Here is a 23,869-nt window from a genome sequence, read left to right as displayed (position 1 = left end):
TTTAGGTTGACCAATCTGTACAGCAGCTGTTATATGCGCATTAATTGGATTTGTTAATTTTTGTTTCGTGTCTTAAATAATACAAAGGCATTTTAATAACTTTATTTCAAAGACGGAGGGAATGTGTACATATCCTGGGTCTCATACTGAACTGTTGACAGACTGCTGAACAGTGGACTGCAAGAAGTGCCCAGTGAACCAGCCTGCACCTTAAAACTGCAGGAACAGAACTAGCCAAGGGTGCATAAAATAACTGCAGAGCCAGTTTCCTACATGATAATCAGTCGGCCGATAAATGAAGAACGAAAGAAACGACCACTGAACGCGGACTTTAGGTATAATATTGAAGAGTAAAAAAGTTCAACACTTTATTGAACTGTTTATTAAATAAAACAGATTCTGTATAAGTTACAATGCTATGAAAAATATAGTGAACAAAACAATTCCTTAAGGAAGAATTGAAGAAGACCTCCTCAAACTTCCTTAATAAAAAATTCATATATATATGTCCGGAGTAAAGTAAAGTAAGGATTTATTTCTAAACAGTTGTTTTTAATAATTAGGGGAAAAAATCAAACCTAAAAAGAATAATTGACGGAAACTCCTAAACAATCCAGGGATATGATATAATCGAAGCTAATAATCGGTTGGGCAGGTACTGGTATTTCTTATGAGAAAGTATATTTGTCATTTATTATTTATCAATGCAATTCAGTTTTCTTTATTCAGTCTAAGATTTTATTAAATTGGTATCATCTATTTTGTAATTCGCACCAACAGTTAAGAATTTAATCAAGGTTTTGCATCGTAATATGTTTTTTCGTGACTGTCTATTTCGAGGCTAATATCTGATAATGTTCATTTTGCATCAATATATCTCGTTGAAAACAGAACTTGTATTGAGAATGTTCAAAAATTTGTAAAGGTAAAAATTAATTAGTGGACACAAAATCTAATTTCTTTTTAAAGTATTACACATGAAACAATGTCACAATATGATTGCAGCAATGAAAAAAGTGAAAGCAATTAAAAACAGTATAATGTTTTCGCGAAAATATTTTCGAAAACTTTGAAGTGTACAAACGTGTACAATATTTAAAAAAATATAATCAATTTAAGTAGTCACTCATCAGTCGCAGACATGTTCTGCAAAAAGATGAATTGAGCCCGAGCAACCGACTTAATTAATCCAAAACACCCGTGATAACGCTAAAGTAAACATGTTTCAACGACAACCTTTCTTTAAACTATATGGCGTACATTTAGTATCCTAGAAAGAACTTGAATAACGTGAAATTTGATACCTTAAATGAATGTTTACACAATTTAATCTCTTTGCTTCTGCCCCCATATTTGTATGAATCAAAATACCTTTGGAACATGTATATGACGATTAAAGCATGAACTTTATACGTTAGGGGCTGTTTATGTTCTTAATATTTAAAAAAATGTAAAATGATGAATTGGTACAGCAAGTTTGATGGTAAATCTGACACCATACCGGTGTGTATCTGGAAACATAGGTTTCTATATATCAAAAGAAAGGCTTAGTCTGTATTTTATAAAAATGCATGTTGTAGTTGTGAAAACAGTGGTACAACATTGCGTTCAAAGACGGTGTCCAAAAAGGCCGCTAAAACTATTGCCTACCTCTTCATAATGACTATAAAATGCAATTAATAAAGCCAGAACACCAAAATCAGATTTATTTATCTATACAAATGATAACGGAAAACATGTTTGTGTTAAGATTATAAAACTCTACCCATTATAACTGAAATATGTGTAGAAATAGGTTCAACTTAATGTCTTATCAAGTTAAAAGACCTGAAAGAGTACAATTAAAGCTGAAAACTATAGAATAAATAACTGAGATTTATTATATAAACACCTTTTAGAGAAGGATACAAATTAAAAAAGGTAATTTATGCATGCAATTACGCTAACTGCATGAGTATTCAAGTTCTGAATATGACCAGACTATCAAGGGAGTTGGAAGGTGGATATCTACAGGGCTTATTTACAGCAAAATTGTCGAGTGGCAAATTTAACGATGGCTGACTGGACTAAACTCTGAAGGCTTCAGGAAATAAAGTTCTAAAGGACACAGGCGGACGGAATCATTGCTCTAACAATGAAAGAAGGTGCTTTTGCACGATGGTTACTATCAGGATAATTATCATCCAGATACTCAATTAAGTGCCACAATAATGTCTATTATCAAATTGAAAAGAATGAAACACATCATGCAGTCACCAATGCGAACAAACTATAATAGAAAAGTGAACACAATTGTATCAATGTTTGACAGTTCGTTTGTAGAGCCAATTAATACCAAGTAGGCACCTGAAAAACTTGTTATCATCGCAAAATGTCAGCAATCTACAGATGAAATTGAATTTAATATGTTGAGCTTCATCGATAAGGGAGAGGAAATGTTGAAGGCATTTGTATCGGAAAAAACTGATATCAAAACTAGATGGCTCAGACCCACCAGTAATGTAATCGTCGACTGACCAGGAAAAAAGTGAACACAATGGCAGAAAAAAGAAGAAAAATCGCAAATGAAACGCACAAACAATATAAATAGTGAAGTAGTGTTTCAAAGACTTCTTGCGATAAATATCTACAAAAAGTACCAACAGAACGCGCATTCGCTTTTAAAAACAGGCCTGGTCCAACAAGCCTGCTTAGCGAAGATGGTACAAGGCTAAACAATCAGACTTTATGACTATGATAGAGGGTATTATACCAGAGAAGATAACTAACATACACAAAGCAGACACATTGAAATTTGATGGAATGGCTCTTGTTCAGTCTTTTTTGCCAAATTCTGAACATCTTATCTTTCGAAACATAAGATAAATATTCATTAAACATGTTAACAGTCTTTACAAAAGCTAGTAACATAACAATAAGGTTTTTGACAGATACAGTAACATCAGTTTGAAGAGACATACAAGAAGTGTGCGTGGTGATAGTAAAACAAAAACGCATTGCATATTCACAGAGATTTGGAAATATCAAAAGATCGGAAAACCTTTCTATCAGTAGGCAAGAACAAGGTGCAATTCATTGCATTATACACTGACTATATTGTTGAGCACTCTGCTGGTGAACTGAAAGGAAGTAAATCTGTATTAATCAGTGGCGGATCAAGGATTAATATTTCCTATTTACAGATGATTTATAAAGCAACCAGTTGTGTTGTCGGAAATCAACAGCATATAAGAGCAATTAGGCGTAATTGCTCCTGTGGTAGTGCCAGGAAGACTCATTCTCAAAGAGCTTATGAAATAGACGACTGATTGGGATAAACCTCTCTCCGACACGAACAAGACGCAATGGAAAAACTGGAAAGAATCTCTCGAGAGTTTACAGAACATAGAAATATCTCGAAAGTAAAGGAGCTTCAAGTTAACTCTTATGCTTCAAAAAAGCTATTGCTGCAGCTGTCTACTTGTTTGCCCTGCCAGGTGATGGTACTTGGTCTCATACTTTTGTTCTTTGTTTTTGGATGCCAAGTATAACTTTTATATTCTGAACATCTACCTTTAAGCAATTGTTGGACTGCCCTTACTAAGGGATCATCTGACAAAGTAGGGGTTTTCACTATGAGGTTGGAGTTAATTTGTCAACTGCGCACCAAAGCCCTGAATCTGTATACACAAGCTAATGATCCAATCTCAAGCTAAGAAGATTTCTGGTTTGAGATCGCCAGGTTAGTCATTCTAAAATGCCGCTAGGCTTTTTTCATATTGTTAAGCAATGTTTTAGCCAGGCTAAACATCATTAAAAAGCCTGGACGACATTTAAGAATGACTATTGCGAGATTTAATCTTCATGAATACTTTACTATGTGAAACTAGCCACAATAATGCGCGCATAAGGAACTTGGTTCAACATTGTTTCAATTTTGATCCCTAAATGTCAAAATTCGACTGATACTAATACTAATGTGAAATATATTCTTCAATTGTAGCTCCACAATATTTCAACACTGCACTGTTAGATAAAAACTTAAAAAATACACATAAATTATTTTAGCGAATTCCTTTCTCTTATCAAAATGAAGTGTTTCATGAAAAACAAATTCATATCGATCTATCAACAAAGCATCGCCATTTTTTAACCATCTAGCAGGTGTCATTGATCTTTCGCTCAATATACTTAGCACCGGGATCTGCAATTCTTGGCTAGGAAAGCAACAAGTGGGATATAGACGCAAAGAGTTGCCAAAACAAAAAATAGCCAAAGCCTCTGAAGCGGCTGTTTATATGGAAAATATGTGTAACATGAAAACTCACTCATACAGACAAAACACCTTACAATTTTTAACAGACAAGATCATAATTGAGCATGCAAGACCGTTTTAGCAATGGCGATGGTTTTTGGAGAATTTTCCCGCGTTTGAAGCCACACTTTTTGTCAATTGTTGGTCATTGTTCATTTTCTTCTGGTCTTGCCAGTTGATAATTTGATTCAAGAGCACTGGATTTGTAAGCATGGCCAGTGTTAACTTCTCGTCTGTTGAAGCCTTGCAGACAATTCCAAATATTGGCCATAGGTTAGCATCTACCATTGTAGATTTGCGTGAGCATTATGGCTATCTCACCGAAGAAAGCTTGCAGACAATGCTTCGGCATAAATTGCCGGACTCTGTCCTGCAAGAGTTTGAGTTCACCCCAAACAGAGACTTGGTCGGCAAGGCCGGCCCCCCTCTTCAGGGTGTGTAAACAACCCACACCACCCCTCTTGTTTCAAATATTGGGCTTTCGGTGGACTGTTTCGACAACTTTGTTGCCTCTGCTCAAAAGCAGTTGAACGACAGCATTGATCAACTAACATTATTGCTGCATAATGTCCCATAGTGTTTTAAATCTGTACCTTTATAACCACACCCCACTGTTTAAAATCAGACAAAATACCCCTGCTTCAATGGCCCACTTCTATGTGCCAACTCCACAACAGCTGAAACCCATGTACCCGTTCAACAAAGGTTGGACCTTGGTAGACTGCGAGAAAGCGACAGTGATGAGGATGTCCAGTCAGCATTTTGTATACCTCACTCGTACAGTATCCGATAAAAAAGTACGTATGCACAAAATCAGTCGGTTACCTCCCTCCAAACACCTGTTCCTTCACCGCTTTGATTCATTATCTGATGAGTCCGACGCTAGAAATGCCCCAAAGATAAAGAAGGGTGAGCAGTATAAGTAAGCATTTCTCCTTACCTGATAGGAATCATATTTCGCAAAATACATGCGGAATATCCCAAAGAGGTAGAACAGGCGTCCCCTCATGGCCAATATTAGCGCAGAGGTATACATGCATTGACGGATATACCTAAATCTCTGGTATATGATTGTAAATCCACATGGCATTCATTCGAAATGAAGTTTCAGCAGTGTGCCAAATCATTTGGCTTGAGTAAAGATGATTGTAAACTTTGCTTATTACATTGTTTGTCACAAAAGGCACTCCACAAATGTGCTCGATTGCTTCAATGCAGTCCACAAATGCCCAACCGTTCTGTATTGAGCAAACTTAAGAAACGGTTTGGTTCAGAGATTCCCGCCTCCGCACAAGCCAAATTTGCTGACGCTTCACAGGAAAAGGGTGAGTGCATGAACGATTGGGCAGATAGGGTACAGGAACTAGCTGCCGAAGCTTTCCGGTTACTTTCGGAGACCTTCACAAACCAGCATCAGGGTCGGGACAGGGAGCCGAACCTCGACCCAGTAAGACACCGGCTCAAGCCCAGCCGAGCGAAATGAGGTAAGTAGCAAACTTGTTACGAATGAGACTATCATTGTAAGGAATTTCTGAAACAAATATATATCCTAAAAAGATATGGCTTATTTTACAGCTCGAGGGGACGGTAATGCGTGATTGTTTGTGTATCAAATTAAATGGGAACAAATTTCAACTATCAAATTGTTATTTTAAAAATGTTAATGTAGCCGGGGTGATTAAGTACGACGGGTGTCAGTCCGTTTATATACTTTATTTCGAATCACACAGAGAAAAAGCCTTGAAAACATAATACAAGGTCTAAAGATATATTCCAGCCTTAATATTAAAATACACAAATGAATATTTTCACCAAGTAATATAAATACACAGTACCTGGTAAATACAAATGAAATTAAATACAGCAAAGTTAATAAATGAAACATACCAGCGGTGTAATAAAATGTATTGTTTTGCAACATTGCAAAATAGTAGATATGAAAACGTTTCCAAGTTGTGACTCAAACGGCTGTTAGGACAGCAATGCCCGAGAGATAGAATGGCGGGCATGTCACGGGTGATTGCGTGCATAAACGAATTCAAATATTAACCAATTGAAAGTTGTTTGACCACTATAATGCGTACACAATGACCACTCTCACCCACCCTCTATAATAATGTACGCGCAATGTAAACGCAAGCAGGCAATGATAATAAATTAACATGAACATATGAATATAATACCCTGTTACACTAAGTATATGAGTAAACTCGATGAAAATAAAAAGTTTACTTGAAATGTTGAAAAATATGATAAGGTCGAAAAAGGTCACAACATTGCATATTTGTCGAGTTCATTCCAAAAGTTAACATTGGTTTGGAAAATATAGCTTAAAAAAGAACCAACAATAATCGGTGACAACACAACAATGGCTTTTATTGCAGTGATGAAAAATGTGAAAACAATGACCACCTTAATAAATATGTCAACATTATCATTTTGAAGACATTGAAGTATAAACTCTCACCGTTTTCAAGTTATATTTTACTTTAAAAACTCATCAATCAATCTTACACATTATTATGTAAAAAGATTAATTGAGCCCGAGCAACTGTTTTCTAACTCTAACTCATCCGAAACACATTTGAACACGATAAATTTATATGTTCACCGCGAACACTTCTGTAACTTGAAACTGTATGGCTTACGTGGTTAAAAAGGCAATACTTTGAAGAGTACTTGCCTTCTAGTTTTTGAAGATGAATTCCTGAAATAAAATATAGCGTTGATACCCCGGCAGATTAAGTCAATATTAAGAAAAATCGTTCAGTTTGTGACACAAGCATCAAAATTTGCATAGGTACTCCTATAAGGTTACTTGTTTGGAAAACCCCGTTAGCCAATCTTTTTTTTCTAAATGGCGGCCATTTTCAAGATGGCCACCAATCTCGTTTGAAAGAAATTATTCTTAATACAAAAGTTGACTTAGTAGTTCTATCTTAATGGTTTTGGGGTCAAATAGTACATTTGATTTTATGGAGAAACCAAACATACAATTTTGTTTTGTTTTTTTTCAATCTCTTACTATCACTAACGGGAACAAGTGAGTGAGTGACAAAGAACAACCAGGACACACTGGTGATACCACTGCCGTGGTTTAATGTCAGCTTAATATTCTCTTTGGTATAGTTGAGTGCCCTAGATGCTATATAACAAGCTCCATATACACTTACCTGTAGCCTGGTTAAATCCAGGACCAGTGAGATAATAATAATTAATACAATGAAAACTACAGGGACAAGCCAAGTAGTCTAACATTCAAAATAAACCATTTCTTAGGGGCACAAGGCTAGCGCCCAAACGACGATAAACTATAGACACAAACATATTAACATCACATACACAAATACAAACACCAAAAACAAACATACACCACATACACAAATACAAACACCCTTAACAAACCTTACCCTCATCAAAATTGCTTTACCGTCAAATGATGGGATTACTTCCTGGAACGGTCAGTGAAACAAAAGTTCACTGGAACTCGAATCTACTAGGGGCTCAAACTTGTAAGCATGGTCATAACCTCACTGCTGCTCATCATGGGCGATTCATATTTATAGTATTTATGCACTGTGCTGTTTGTAGAGTTGTGAGCTGTTCTATGTTTCTTGTTTGTGAATTTGTGTTCTATGTATTTGGCGTTGCCCATTGCCACTAAACCGGGTTTATGTTTAAACTTTTTGCTACTGAGCGTGTTTCTGTAGCTTTTTGCATATATATTTCTTTTATAAATACTTGAAAATGCAATAGGAAAAAGCACGAACAAATATTCAACATTGATAAAAAAAGAAACTAACTAGCACAACCAAACGAAATATAAATGAAAAAGTGGCATTTAATTTATATTGGCATAAGTTACATTTGATTGATTGTCTTTTTTTACTATGTCACTATTTGGAAGGCATGCATTTAGCTATTTGGTCTTTTTTCATTTCATTCTTTTTTGTCCCCAAATTTATATTATGGATATGAAGTATTTTAACCCTTCTCACCAAGAGCTTCGTCCTATACCCCCGATACACTCTACGCTATTCTCTGGTGTGTACCATTGGCAATTTGGCTAAGGAAATCTCGTAATCATTAATAATTAATGAAGCAGTTTCATTGGTTCCGCAAAGTACCAGGTGCCTTACAGTTGAAAAATATTCATGCGAATGCCAGAGATGAACTGTGTCCACCTTCTCAGTACAATAATAATTGATAGATGTCAAGATGCCAACGATGCACCAATGGTTAAGGAAGCCACTGAGAAAGTACAACCATGTACTATTTTTTATCCTTTTCTGATAGTGTATGCTCCTAATAATCATCAATGTCAGCTGTCTGTTTGTCAATGTAAGCTTTGGTAGTGATTCTGGCTTTATTAAATTATCAATGAAGTATTTTGTAAATGTGTTTAATGTATAACTCATTGAAGACTTACCAACATCAATTAACCGACAGATTTACATGTAATATAAATATTTTTCTGGTGGTTTATAGAAATTTATTATTGAAACAAATTGAATATTTTCACTATCTGAAATTTTAACCTGTTCTTATGTCAAATTCATTCTTAAGTGCCAACAGGGATTCCAATAACATCACTTCCAAAATGACATTTCCCTTGCTGTGCCACTCCTGAAATATAACTTTTGGTTCTCACTTGGTGTATTATATTATAATATTACACTGAAATAAACAAGTATCATCAATATAATTAATTTTCCATTGGGGTATTTATTGATTAAATAATAGCAAGGAAGTTATTGTTTAAATATGCTGTCTTACTCCAAAAAATATTTATCACATTTAATACAATTCTTTTAACATGAATAAATGTTGAAAACAATGAAGAATACCAAACTAATTTGAAAGAAAGGTGTAGAAAACATGGTATTTCTACCGTATAAGTCGATATATCGGGCTAAATCATTAAGCACTCACCAATCATTTAATATATTTGCGTTTCCAGCTATATAATACATGGTTACAGTATCTTGTTACCAGTAATAAATATTTTCATAAATGCATTATTAAGTAAGTAGTTGAAGGTTTATCACTCAAAATGATATTTGTTATGCATGTGTATGTATTGATTTGGAATGAGAGTGTCACTTTAATGAAATCAATTTATTACAATTTAAGAAAAATTCTATGAAGAAGCAACATAACTCAGACTTATGTGAAGTGCCCCCTTTCAATAGCCAGTCAAAAGCCTCTAGAAAAATCATCACCAAGTTATATATTCCTTACTCATTAGATCCATATCAAACATCTTATAGTGAGATTTTTGTGGTATTCATGTTTCTAGTATGTCACCACTTTATTATCAACTTTATACCTATGTAAAGGTATAATTGATTTATATAATAAACTTGTATGGTTTACACTCTGAAATTTGTGTTTTTTTAAAAGACGAATTGGATGTCGCGGATCATGCTTATTTCTCAAATTTAAAACTGAAATTACTTTTATCCAAGGATGTTCAACAAATTCCTGGACTAGTCAGTTATGAAATATGGTAACAAGTAATTAACTAAGAGATAAAAATTCGTGAAATATATTACTTTTATTAAGTTTAGTTCCAACCTTCATCTTCTGCATGTTTTCCAAAAGTATGGTTATGCTTTATAAACAAAAAACAAAAAAGGTCTTTAATGGCTTTAATTTTTAGGAAAATGATATTTAACAGATTTTTAATAAAAGAAATGATTTTATTATGTTCTGATTGTCTCACAAATAGTATTTCACATATAAATACATTGAGCTTACAAGCTACGATAACCTACAAAAAAATAATGACAACTACTTTGATATATGTTGCAATTTTTAAAGTTTGTGAATGTAAATAACACTGAGAAGATATAAAACAATAGCACGGCCTGCGGGTGCTATACGCTCGATTGATGGTGAACAGGTATTCCAAAGTTTGAAAGTGATAGCTTTAATAGTTTGCATGAGAGTGACCCAAGCACTTACCTTAAAAAAAGACTTGCTAAAAATTACAGTCCAAAATTGCTAAAATATCACCCACCCTCCCGCAAACCTTACAAATGTGTGGCTCAAAAACCGTATTGATATATTGAAGTGCCTTATCCATTTTCTGTCTTTGAAGACAATTGAAATAAATCCAACAAAAGTTGAAGAAGCTATGCCCAATTCTCAAAATCCATCAAAACTCATGTTTTTTACCCTTCCCCAAAAAATAAGGTCAAACTAAGCATCTAAAGGGTACAATGTGAAGACGGGTTTTAGATGAACAAGTTCCAATAGGTATATCAATAGCCATGATTTTCTCCTTGGCCTTAATGAGAAATAATAAGCCAGCTCTGGCATTCCCTTGTGTTAACGTATAACACTATTTGACTCTTCAACATATCTTGTTCTCTTTTTTACCTAAATGATTTTATATTCAAGGACAGATACACTGGAAGACTGGCTGGAATATATCCCAGGAAAACGACTCAACTCAGATACCACTGAACTAAGTTTCTTGTCCAAAACACCTGGTAAGAGTTTTTTGCAATAGTTTTTTAGTATTACAAACATGGAAATAAAAGTTATTTTCAATATTTCATTCCCATATGTGAGAAATATTTAATTTCTTTTTAAGAGAATCTAGTTGAAGTTGCTGCTGTTTGATGAGGACTATCTGGACATATATAGCTTTTTCGATTGCCACCAGTCAAATGATGATGCTGGTGATGGTAATCCTGTTGAAACTTATATCAATTTTGATCCTGAAACTGGGTCTAAGGATAAATACGTGTGAGAGCTTCCATGCAGCAACAGCTAGAGAGAGTGATGTGTTCATGAGGCTTAATATCCTCAAACGTGATCGATGGAATTATTTGATCAGGCAGTTTGATGATTCATTGAAGGGTCCCAATTTCTATCTGGATATGCCAGACAATACATGCTGCTGTGGATCTGGTTGAAAAGGGATTATGATTTTTAAAATGTAGGTTTAGTTTGGCAGCTTATATGAACATTATTTTAGACAGCCATGTGACATATGTAGGTATGAGCCTAAGAGGCTGCTGTGAATGTACCAGAGTAGGCGTAGGTTCCTGTCATTCCAATTTCACCGAAATAAGTACACCTGACAGTTTTAGCTCGACTATTCGAAGCTTCTGTTTATAGTTTTAAGGCAAGTTGCGTTTTTAAATTATAAGTCAAATACCCTTTATTCAGTTTACTGAATAATTCACACAGTTGTTCAAGGCCATCACTTAATGAGGTTAGATCACTCCATATTATCTTTTATACAATTTATGGCCCCTGATTGACTAAGGAACTTAGGTTTAAGTTTTAGTGCAGATTGGGATATTTATCAATAACCTTTATACCCTTCATTCAACTGACTAAATACTTCACACATTTGTTCAGGACCATGACACAATGAGGTTACATAACTCCATATTATCAATAATACAAGTTTTGGCCCCGGATTGACTTAGGAACTTAGGTTAAAGTTTAAGGGTAAGTTTGGATTTAAATAAATGAACTTCTATACCCCTCAATCAATTGACTTAATCATTTATGTATTAAATAATTTTAGCTAGGTTTGACATATAGTGACCAAACTTGGTATATTGGAAGAGTTTATGGAGACCTTTTATGGGATTGCGTTTGGATCCCTAGAATCAAGGTCAAGGTCAAAGTTACTAATTATTAGAAACATGGTTGGTATTTAAAAACTTAATTAAGGGTCGACATATTGCGAGCAAACTTGGTATATATAAAGAGCTTATAGAGTCCTTTCATGAGATTGTGTTTTGAACGCCCGAGAGTTTTAGTCACTGTTTACATTTTAATTTGATTTTTGTATTGCTTATAGCATTATTGTATTCACTTCTAAGTCAAAGCGGCATAGTCGAGCGCGCTGTCTCATAACAGCTCTTATTTACAGACACAGCAAACATTGCATCAATAGATGGACAGATGTTACCTGAGGAAGATGATGTTATCATGAAGCATTGGATACCATAGCTCAAACTATGCTTGTGGAATTGAAACCATTAGAATATGCATAAAATAATGATATAAATATTTGCTTATGCAGGCTGTACCTGAGGAGCCGCATCCATCATTTTACTAATTACTGGAGGGATGTCAAAATCAGAAAAAGATTATTCATCTGTTCTTAGGATGTTTTCTACAACAGCATCTGTGACTAGCATTTTGTCACCAGAGTATGCACTATCTTTGCAGGAATTTCTCACTTATAACAACATTTAGAATTTGAGTTTAACAGACAGATAAATGAGATGAGATCATTTGCTCCAGAAATACGGGACCTTATAGCAGAGTCAATGGTGAACAATAACAACATTCTACAAAATGACTTGAGATTTTTCTACTACAAATGAGTTTCTCAACTAACAAGTTAATGGCCTAGACAATGCTGCTTTTCAATTTGGAAAATACAGGCCTGAAAAACGGAGCCGGGCTTTAACTTCAAAGAACATTGTGTTAAACTCAATTTGTGTACAAAATTTTCAAATAGCTGAAAAATTTCATGAACAATTCTAGTTCACACGGTTTCACACGGTTTCTGCTGCATTTGTTAGTTTGTTTCAATTGGAGGGCACATACTTCAGCTTCTGCTTCCCTCCATGCCACTGAGAAAGGTAACAAGTCCTGCCAGATGTTCCACCAGAAAAACATGACGTCTTTGGACTTTAATGTAAGTTAATAATTACTTACTTCAAACTTGAAGTTAAGAGCATAAATATGTAATATGTAATAACATAAGAAAAATGTTGATTTTTAATAAAACCAGGAGTTCACATATTCTATGAATTTGTATGCCTTTCTCTTTCAGGTTTTAGGCAGACTTTGTACAACATCTTCATGCAATCCACTGGTGCTGGCATGTGCAGAAACTCATTCCGAAGGCCAACTATGAACAGCATGAGGGAAATACTAGCTTGCTCCATACTGACGGATCCACATATCAATTGGGAGACGGAACAATGTCATCAAACTTAAAACACCTTTTAATAACTACATGGTGATCCACATATTGTCTTAATACATACTGTAAAGCCTTTACAGGAATGTGTTTATCATTAAAGTCAAACATCAAGGAAAGATTTGGAGTTTGTTGAATGAATAGTCTCCTTAGTGCCTTGTGTGAACAATTTGTGTTGTATTATATCTAGGGTAATGATTAATGTCTGAGAAATGTCTAAATATTTGCAAATAAGCCTTTGTATTAATTGTTGTAATTGAGGGCTATTGCATTTAAACATATAACTCCTGGTGGAAAGGCGCTTTTAAATTATCCCCCAACAGAAACAAATTTACTCTTTTGAGGACCAAATTAGCGAAAAAAGACACTCTGCCATATACTATTAAAATAATTGCAGTTGTGGTCTATATGTTTATTCGAATAGCCCTTAGAAGCGGTTAGCTTGGAAAAAAGCAATATAAACATTTCTGAATATTAAAAGAAAGAAGAGACTATGTTTACACTGTTAATGCTCAGGTAATGCATTCCAATATTTGTTGCATTTTTTTTTTGGTTTTGATAATATGAGGACTGATAACAATATGTAACTATTCAAATTTAAACTCTGTTAAGTTTAAAGATGAATACATCCGAAGAACAACTGAAATAGGTAGAAATTGCCCATTTCTGTAAAGCTCATTCATTGTCCTATGAAATGTAACTAACGACAGGGCCGACAATAAAAAGTTTAAGGAGATATATTGCAAGATAACTCAAATGTTGAGTGATTTCTCTGATTTCGTCTAGGTATGAATTGTAATGTAGGGAAACCCCGTAATATTTGTCATGTATGATATTTGCTTTGTGAGGTCTTCAAGGCGAAAATCTGGAATAATTTAATACCTGGGACCATTTTGTTATCCTACTCAGTATATTTATTCCCATGGACGTGCTTATACCACTGTGTATTGTGCAAAGAAACTGGATCGACTAGAATATAGGCGGGATACGAACTGACGTTACTTCAACAGTCGCCGTTAGTCTGAATGTCTCTGTTACACTTTATTTTGATATAAAATACCATTCGCCCGTTATATTTATTAATGAACATATTTAAAGTTATCAAATGAAAACGTTAAGGAAATTTGAATAATTTATGAGATCAAAATGTCATAAATGCAACATTTGCCTAAGTCTTTACACAAAAAGCTAATAAGGAAGCAGAGTTCAACCTGTTATTTTTTCTTAAATGAAAACAAATAAGAACATTAAATAATCGCTTTCAGGGACCAGCCATATTTTAAATTATCGGATTCATGTCCCAAAGTCGTTTTGGTCAGTCTTTCCCTAATAACACCATCGACACCCCCCCCCCCTCCCCGACTGCACCTTAACCCCTCCATATGTGTTTTTGAAACTTACTAGGGATATAGATTTAGATTTTCTCGTCCCTAAAAGTCGCGTAGAACCCTACGAATTTTCTTCCTTATAAGGTATTTTTCTTCAAATTAAATTTGGGATAAATTAACGGTTATTGCCATGTTTGGAGGACAATATAACATGACCTTAAAAATATTTGTGACCCTGACCAACTTCGATATGTTTAAATTCCCGGTCTTTTTCTTATTTAATCCACCATCTAAGTATGTGTTTTGTACCTCCTCGATTCTGCCTGATTTGATATTTGTTCGCCTATAAGGTATGTATTGTCCAAATATGGCCGCAGTGAACTCAAAAGTTGCGGACGGACGCATACGCTTGATCTATTGTGATACGCGGTGTCGCCGCTTCAAAATATTGATGTTTAAGGTTTTTTACGTTGTGTGTGATATCATTGACATACGCGGCCCCGATAACTTTTTGTTACCTACAAACGCCATTTTAAGAGATAAACGCACGAACAAAATTAGGTTGTCCGGTTAGCGTAGTGGTTAGCGCACTGGCTTCTCACCAAGGCGACCCGGGTTCGATACCCGGCCTGGGCGCATGTGGGTTTACTCCGGGTACTCTGGTTTCCCCAACAACACAAGACCACACTCTCGCGCAACATCGTGCCAACGAGAGTGACTTAGTATAAGCTATCATAGCTTTCTTCACAATCATTGTAAAATATATATTGTTTAACCTTAACTAAATTGGGTAAAGTAGGGTTTAATAAGATTCTTTGAATGATACATTGCTCAAAGTCGTGAACCCCCAGGTCGTGTAGAGACGGTCCAAGAACGGGTTCGAAACCTTGGTTGATCAGGGTGAAATTAGTAATTTTGAAATGTATCGTTAAGCTCGTGAAGATGTTAAAGCCTTATCAATCACATGCTATCGGAAAAATAACAGCAAAACCTACTGACCGAGGGCTATCCGCTTTTCCTAAGCACCACCTCGGTACATCTTTGATAGCGGTTTTTAAAACATTAAACGAAAGTTAAAAGCCGAAATCGCTTAAAACGCGTGATATATTCTTTGAGAACAAAAAAACAGGTTACAAAAGAATATCTGTCTGCTAAGTTTAAGTTCGGTCGTCCGTCTGTACGAGTAAAAAAAATAGGTTTTTAACGTTGTCGGCTGGTAAATACACTTTTTTGTACATTGTTTCACACGTTTACGCCTAGTTATGGTCAGATTGTCTGAACATTATTAAATTTGATAATCTATTGCCGATAAAAGGCAACAATGGCGCTAATAAATCCACTTTTATGGGTTTTGCAGAAAAATAATGCAATGAGTTTTACCATGAATGCCAAATCCTCTTCGAGATCTGAGTGTTACCGAGAACCGGTTAATACACATTTAACGGATATTCACTCTATTTTACGGTGTCATGATCGGATGACAAAAAATATGTTTTATCCTGTTCTACTGGAAATTGCCACGAAAAGCCTAGGGTCATTCAAGCATAGATTATACGAAATACTATTCTACGCTAGATCGACCCTCGGTTTACTCACATTATGAATTTTGGACGAAAAAATCATCAAGTGAGGTTCTCAAAAGTTCAGAACAAAGTTACCTTATATTTATAATGGCTTTTTTAAAAATTAATTAAAATATTCAATTATTTTATACTTACCACTTCGATAGAGAATAAATACTTGTCTTAACAGTTTAAAATAAGGAATCACCGTTATTGTTAATGGGAGAATTGTAGTCCACCTAAATGGACGTCAGATATTTTTTTTTAAATTTCGTTGTAGCCAGAGTAGTGATGAAGCCCATATTTAAGTTCTGAAAGTTTTTCTTTACCAGTCAAATTTTGTACTCATGCGTAAAACCTGGCAAATACATATAGCAATTTCGGTACCCATCGGTACAAAATTAGGTCAATAAATTGTTATCTTAAAATATCCTGTCTGTAAGGTGACTGTCATTAATATCTACTTCTGATAGGTTCAGCCGAATCTCCATGACACCTTTGCGGTTTGATATAATTTATATAGGACTTTTATTTGTTTCAGTGTAAGATATTTATATTTTTTACAAATTAAGCATTATGATCTATTTCACGAGTGAAATATTCTCATTTAATGTTCATGAGGTAACATATATTGCTATCCTACGCTGAATCAATTGGTTTTTCTTTTTAATATATGCCAAGTGTGATTCAGATACCATTTAATTACACTTTTTTTAGAAATTTTAAGAAAAACGCACAAGTTGGTATGCGTAAAAAGTGTTATTATATAAATGATATCAGCAAAAGTGTGTCCTGGCTCTATGCTTACATTTTAATTGAAACTGAGAGGGGATTGAATATCAAACAAGTGAAAAACCATTTTTCTTTTTACTTTATGCCATAAAAGGATATAAACTGACACTGAATTCAATTTCATCTTTTGGCTTATTGAATTGAATTTCATCCTATGGCTTATTGAATTGAATTTTATCTTATGGCTTATTGTATTCAAAAGTAATTTTGTTTAGGCCGCTGAAATTGTGCCCATGCACTGAAGTTTTAGACTTGAGAACAGGCTTATATCTCAAAACAGTTATTATCATTGATATTTGCACTGTTTGAGATATCAATTTTATCTCAACGATATGTCTCTATAGGCTAATGTATTGGAAAACATAAATAAATATTTTTATATTCAAAGTAAGTGAGGAAAACTCTAATGGTATGCTTTTTCAGAGGTACAGAGAATCTGACTATACGACTAAATAATCCCTCAACTACTGAAGGAAAAGCCAACTTTAAACTTCAGTTCAGTATTTTATGCAATAGTATATCATCTAATATTTTTCACAGGTCTATCTATGGCTTAGTGAAGCTGAATGTTTACTGCATCATCAGAACTCTTAAAACATATTGAACAAGTTGAAAGGGTAAGATAATCACTGAACAGTTGTTTCACTTAAATGGAAGATTAAGTGATGTTCCGATGATAGATAGATGATGGTCGAAAATTAATTGGTTGGACCTAAAATTGGCGACAATCGATTGTATTTTGTCAAAATCAATTATCGATTGAAATGGTGAGTTGTTTTTCTACTTTCCTCCCATTATTTAGATTTGGATAAATTCAGCCATCTTTCTCCTTTGAGTGTTCGTTCATAAACAATTTGGCAGAAAGCAACAATAACACTAAATAACTTTAAACATACAAATATCATAAGCAAAGTTATGAATTAAGAGAAAATGTTCAAGAATTAAAATACACTTAAGGTATTGTCAAAACTGATTGTACTATCGATAATCAGTTATTTGAGTGAGACCGATTATCAACAGTCCAACTGGAACCGATTCTCAACACTAGGAAGTTTCAAGTTTACAAAAAAAAGTTAAAACATGAAAATTGATAGAAGATAAATTTAGTACTGTTAATTAAGTATGTATGAAATGTAATACAACACAAAGACAATGAAACACATTAGACATAAGAAATGTTGATGACCTGAAGTAAATTTAAATAAATTAAAATGTCTCGGTCGCAAGGCTCACTCTGCCCATTCTTATTCATTTAGATTTCACTTCATGACATCTTATTATTACGTAAAATATCAGAGGTCAAGTATTAGGCTTTTTTAACAATATCAGCAAGAGTAAATATTAAAAATTCACAAACATCATAATATAAACGCAATAAACACATCATACCTTTTTTAATAATTATTTTTTTAATTATCCGACTAAGATGTAGCTAAACGATATGGATATATAGGTAAAAATACAGCAAAACTCCATGACATCAAAAAGCAACAACAACACTAGTAAAAGTATATTTTAGCATAGCTTTTTATGCAATTTAAAACACTTTATTATGTTCCAACTCTTAGTATTGACATAATGAATATATGTTTCTGTAAATATTAGTTCACGATACACTTATTTTCTCTGGCTCTTAAACACCTACAAATTTACAAGAAGTGATACTCTCATTCAAATATTTAACATTTTGTGTTCCCAACAATGTTTCATCCGATTTTTATATGCACTCAATCTAAATCTTGACAAAGCAGTTTGTTGAGATCTTAATATTGGTACATTTTTTTCAAATTTTATCCTTTACATACAGGTATACTTAACTTCATTTCTCTACTTAAGCCATGTAATACCATGTACGGTTCATCTTTTTATATTTTCATGAGTATACAGATACCACCAGGTTGACTCCTATGCCTCTGATAAGAATCAAATTGTTTGGATACAAGGTATATAGGATCTCACACGAGTTGTCATTTAATACAAGATTTTATTAAACGAGTTCATGAAATTTGTTAGTAAGCGAGCCTCTTGTATAAATGGCGACGAGTGTCAGATCTTTTTTATCACATGCTTTAAACGGTGTTATTATTTCCAATATAGTTACACTTTCTGAACCCGTTGTTTGATAGCCAAAGTACTCCAAGAGGAATGTCATCGATGTGCCATAGAAATAGTTCCCAATGAAAATGACAAAAGTAGCAAGCATTTATCATGTTTTAATTTGAAGAAGCCCTTAACAATTTACAAAGATAAAAAAATTGTAGTAATTAAAATATCCAACAACATGAATAACGAACAATTTAAACAAAAAACAATAAGTACACAATTTGATGACGTGACACTGAGAGTCCATGCATTTACGCCGTTTATGTGACCTACATAGGTCTGTCAAATTTTACTGTGGGCACGGAAATAAAAGTTATTCACTGTCGCTTTCTACGATGATTCTGCGGCGTTTTCGTGGTGTAAATGGAGTATCGCAACATGTAGATTATGATGGCGAAGCTTTACTCGGTACTGCCTGGATGTTGATGTTGAAAGTTCCACCATGAATGTTTCCAGCGATGTTCTTCAAGCCGCCAAGGGATGTGTACTGAGAAGCCTGTGCTGCGGAATTCGTATTTGTGTTTTTGGTAAACGACAGCTGATTAAACTGGCAAGGAAATGTCATTTTTTTTTTGCATTTTGTCTGCGTTTGTCAAGATGTTTGAAATGTTCTTGTGTTGTATGTCACTTATGTGGCTGTAATTATTGACTGATTGGATATTTTTGTGACCAGTGATCTGCATTATCTGGTTTAGCGGAACATTGTTCTAAGAAAGTTTCTGAACAAGATGCTTTCTGGCATTATGGTTCGTTAGCCGTTTGTCTTTCGGAAGTCCTGCAGCTTTGGCCATTCGCTTCATTATTGAGGTAAGTTTGTTTTGTCCAATTCGCTGGCGTTTAAACCATTGGTCACTGGGTTTTATATTTGATTGAACTGTGTGGGTTGCCATATAAAATGGGTCAGATGGTTTGTTATAGTCAGCTGGTCTCCTACTGGCGTATTCCTTGTTAATAGCGACAGAACATTTTTCTGGCTCTGTGCTACATTCCCACATCTTGGGCTTGACTGATCGTACATCCCAGGGATTCGTCCCTTGTCTAGTTTTAGTTTGTCTTCCTTCAAACTCTAAATATTCCTGCCCAGCATGATCTGCACACAGCTTAAGGTCCCCCCAGCACATAATCCTGTGCTCATCACTTCCCCGTAACCCAAAGTTTACAGTGTTAAAAAACCAGAGCGAGTTGATGATGCTTTCAGGTGATGCTTTACCCAGTTGCTTTGTTTCCCAAAGCTGACTTATTTCCTCATCAGTAATGGGATCAGCCCTCTTAGGTTTGTTTCCCAGGCCTTCACCTTTTAGTTGTTTCTGTTTGACCTGAAACACCTCTTTGAGTTTAGCAAATTTAGGCCCATGAATCAAAAAATACCCTAGGTTTTGATCACGTAAATATCGTTCAAAGCTACCGAGGAATCCTCGGAGAGTTGTGGGCTCATAGTTGGAGCCATCAGGTTTTTTGAAACTGACAAAGAATTTGCACAAGAGATTGCAAAGCTCATTTTGGGGGATTTCGCTGATTTCACGCATTTTATTTACTGTGTGAAGGTAGAAGGAAAGTAATTTTAAGTCATAGAAAGTTTTATTAACAGTACTTTTGTTTTTTCTGTTTGACAACAAAGTCCTGCAGATCGTCGTCAGTGACGATCTGAAACCGAGCAGTGTTCCCAGCGTTCGTGCATTTTACCAAATTTAGCCTGGATACGGGAAGACCAACCTCAAAATCGCAACCTTCTAATAACACAGTATATATTGCGTCTTTTCCAGTGGTTTTCTGCATGGTTATTACCACGACCATCGATGTTGACAGATGCGCCTACCGGTAACCAAGTAGATGCCATTTTGTTTACAAACAATGCGTAGGAATATCTAGGTGGCGTGCGATTAGTCTAGTCAATAGAAAGGCCTGATAAGTTATCTTACACAAGATAAAAATATTCGTAATGGGTTTATTACACGGAAAACAAGGGTAAGCATGTGATAAATGTATGTATGTTTATTAAGTCTCATTGTTATGATTCCTTGCAATACATCTATCTATCAGTAATACATTGACACATGTTCATTCTCAACACTATAACCTGAATTTTTAAATATTAATTACCGGTATCCTTCAGTAATCTCAAGCGAATACCTCATATCCTTTGAGTAAATAAAGACAAACATCAAACAAATGCAATGTAATATGCCATCTGACTTTAAACTTCTATTTGAAAAGTTACAAAAACATACTGTTAGTTGTCCGAGGGCGCATGTGCTGGTCTTTTAATAACACAACTAATTAATAAATACGTTGAAAGTTGGCAGTTGTAATTTGTTTCATGATTGCGATATCGACATCAAATGAATACATGTCAATCTGTCCAACTATTCATTGGCTGAGACATGAGCATGAACACTAAAACATAAAAAAATGTTAAAAAAGAATGAGGCAGATACTGTAGATTTAGTTAATTGCTCATGTTCTTGAAACATGCATTTCTTATTTTGTATGATAAAAAGTGAAGCAAATCATAATGAGTGTTGAAACTGAAGTGCCAAAAGCTGGAAATTTTCTCAAATAACATCTGAAGACCCGAGTTTTCTTTTGTGTTAGTAACGATTATTATCAGTTAGTTAAAGCTTTGTTGATGATATAAATTATCATGTGATGCTGATCAATGCATTTTAAAGACGTCGAAATATCTACCCATTCGTTAAAGTCCCCAGTCAATCGAGATTTCCCAACTGGTAGGAACTCCCATTATTCATTGTAAAGATTCCCTTATTTCTGTTACTTGATAGCGTCAGAAATATTTAAGTGTTCAATGTCTCAATCTTAAATGCTCAATGACATTTTTAAATTCTAAAACCTTGGTATTGGTATTGATATTCTTGTTTTTGGAGAACCCTGTCAAGTCCTTTTTGTTCTTAAAACATATTGTGGAAACTATTAATAAATAAAAAAAATATTGTTAACATTTCAACACTGAACACAATGTTTTCACCACATGTAAACCAAGCTAATGGTTTATTCTTATTGTAGGAAATAAGAAGCTTACTTTACTTTTTTATTTCAGCGCAATTGAACCTGACTTCATAAAGTCAACAATTGTCAATGCGATTAAGTTAAACTATGATTCTTCTTCCAACAACATTCATCTTGAATCTTTGACATTCGATTCGACTTAGGTTTCGATTAAAGGAAGTTTGGAAGTATGTTACTCCCTAGAATTGGGTTTAAACTTCCAAAATTGATTTCTTGGAGTTACAAAATAACTTCAATAATTTTGAATAAAAACTTCCAAAGAAGAAAGCTTGGAAGAATCAAAATATCAAAACCTTGTGTCAATATTACTTTTTTGGTCACAAGTTCAATTAGTCGTTACGTAAAATGAATTATTATAATATTTTTCTTTGAATTTGTTGCTTATTAAGATTGTAAAATACTTAATTTTTAACATTCTAGTTGAGAAATAGTGGAAAAAGATACTGTATTCCGGAGACCTAATCTTCCACATTTCAGTGAAAAACTTCCAAAATTGATTGACAGGTAGTTCATACTTCCAATTTGAAATTCTCAATGGAAGACCTGGACATCTTGAATCTTAAATCCTTGACATCTTGATTCTTGGACATCTTGATTTTTGGATCTTTGACATCTTGAATCTTGGACATCTTCATTCTTTAGGAATTAAAAGAAACCCTTATAGAAATTGTCAGTTATTCGTGTTTTATCATTATGGCTTTTAAATAATGATACAAATTAGATATAAGTTTTATAAAAGTGATTTTGAATTCTGTGATCTACATTGCAAATATGATGTACCCATCTATATTATACTATCCCATTAACATTTGACCATTTTTTGTTTAAAATGATTCATTTTTGAAATATTGACAATTCCAATGTCTAAACTTTACCTGAAAAAGTCTCATAGTTTACACACATATCTGTTTTATATGTTTGTATCTGAAAAAGTGAATGAATAAAAAGCTTTTCATTCAAATAGCTTCACATCATAAAAAAATATAAAACGATGCTCAGTCAAAGATGCTAGGGCGACATACTTACATAATTATGCATATTTGATTATATATGAATAAGGGCTATTTCATTTAAACCTATAAGCCCCTGAGAAGGAAGGCACTTTTAAATTGTTCCAACCCCGTACAAAAGAAATTTTACCATTTTGGGGTCCAAATTAGCGGAAGAATAAACCATTCCATTATTTGAACAATTACATTTTGAGATGTACAACAGTGATCATATCATGTATGGCACTCATTGTTGTTTAACATGTAAACTATTGTTTTAGTAATGAAATATCCATTTCCTAAACATATTACAACATTATTTAGCCCATTACTAAATTAACCGTACTGTTTTGAGTTGAAGTGGATTCGGTTAGCGGTGAGACAGAAGTTGATGCGGCTGACTGTGATTGCTGACATCTCTTGGCTTCAGGAAGTTTTACATAAAATTAATTTAATTAATACTTATTGGATATTTGTTTTCCTCCTATCAGAGTTTTAAAAAACGAATTTTATGACATTACTCTTTATGTCTAAGCATAGCAGCAAAAATAAATGCTATCAAAAGGCATATATGCATATACCCGTAAGAAGGATGCGGTCCAGATTTTATTATAACTGCACATTTATAAAATTCATCATGAAAACTGGGCCCTAAATATTCGTTCTTTAAATCTCGAGTTTCATTTTATCCAGGGATGTCATGAGTAGGGTTAACGGTATCACATAAGTGGGTTTATGTTCAGAACAAGAGCTGTCACCTTAAGAAGGAAATGCCCCCATAATGCCACCTGTTTCATGGTAAACACCATTTT

The sequence above is a fragment of the Mya arenaria genome, chromosome 4 (assembly GCF_026914265.1).
Source record: "Mya arenaria isolate MELC-2E11 chromosome 4, ASM2691426v1".
In the NCBI taxonomy this organism is placed as follows: domain Eukaryota; kingdom Metazoa; phylum Mollusca; class Bivalvia; order Myida; family Myidae; genus Mya; species Mya arenaria.
This window is presented reverse-complemented; position numbering follows the sequence as displayed.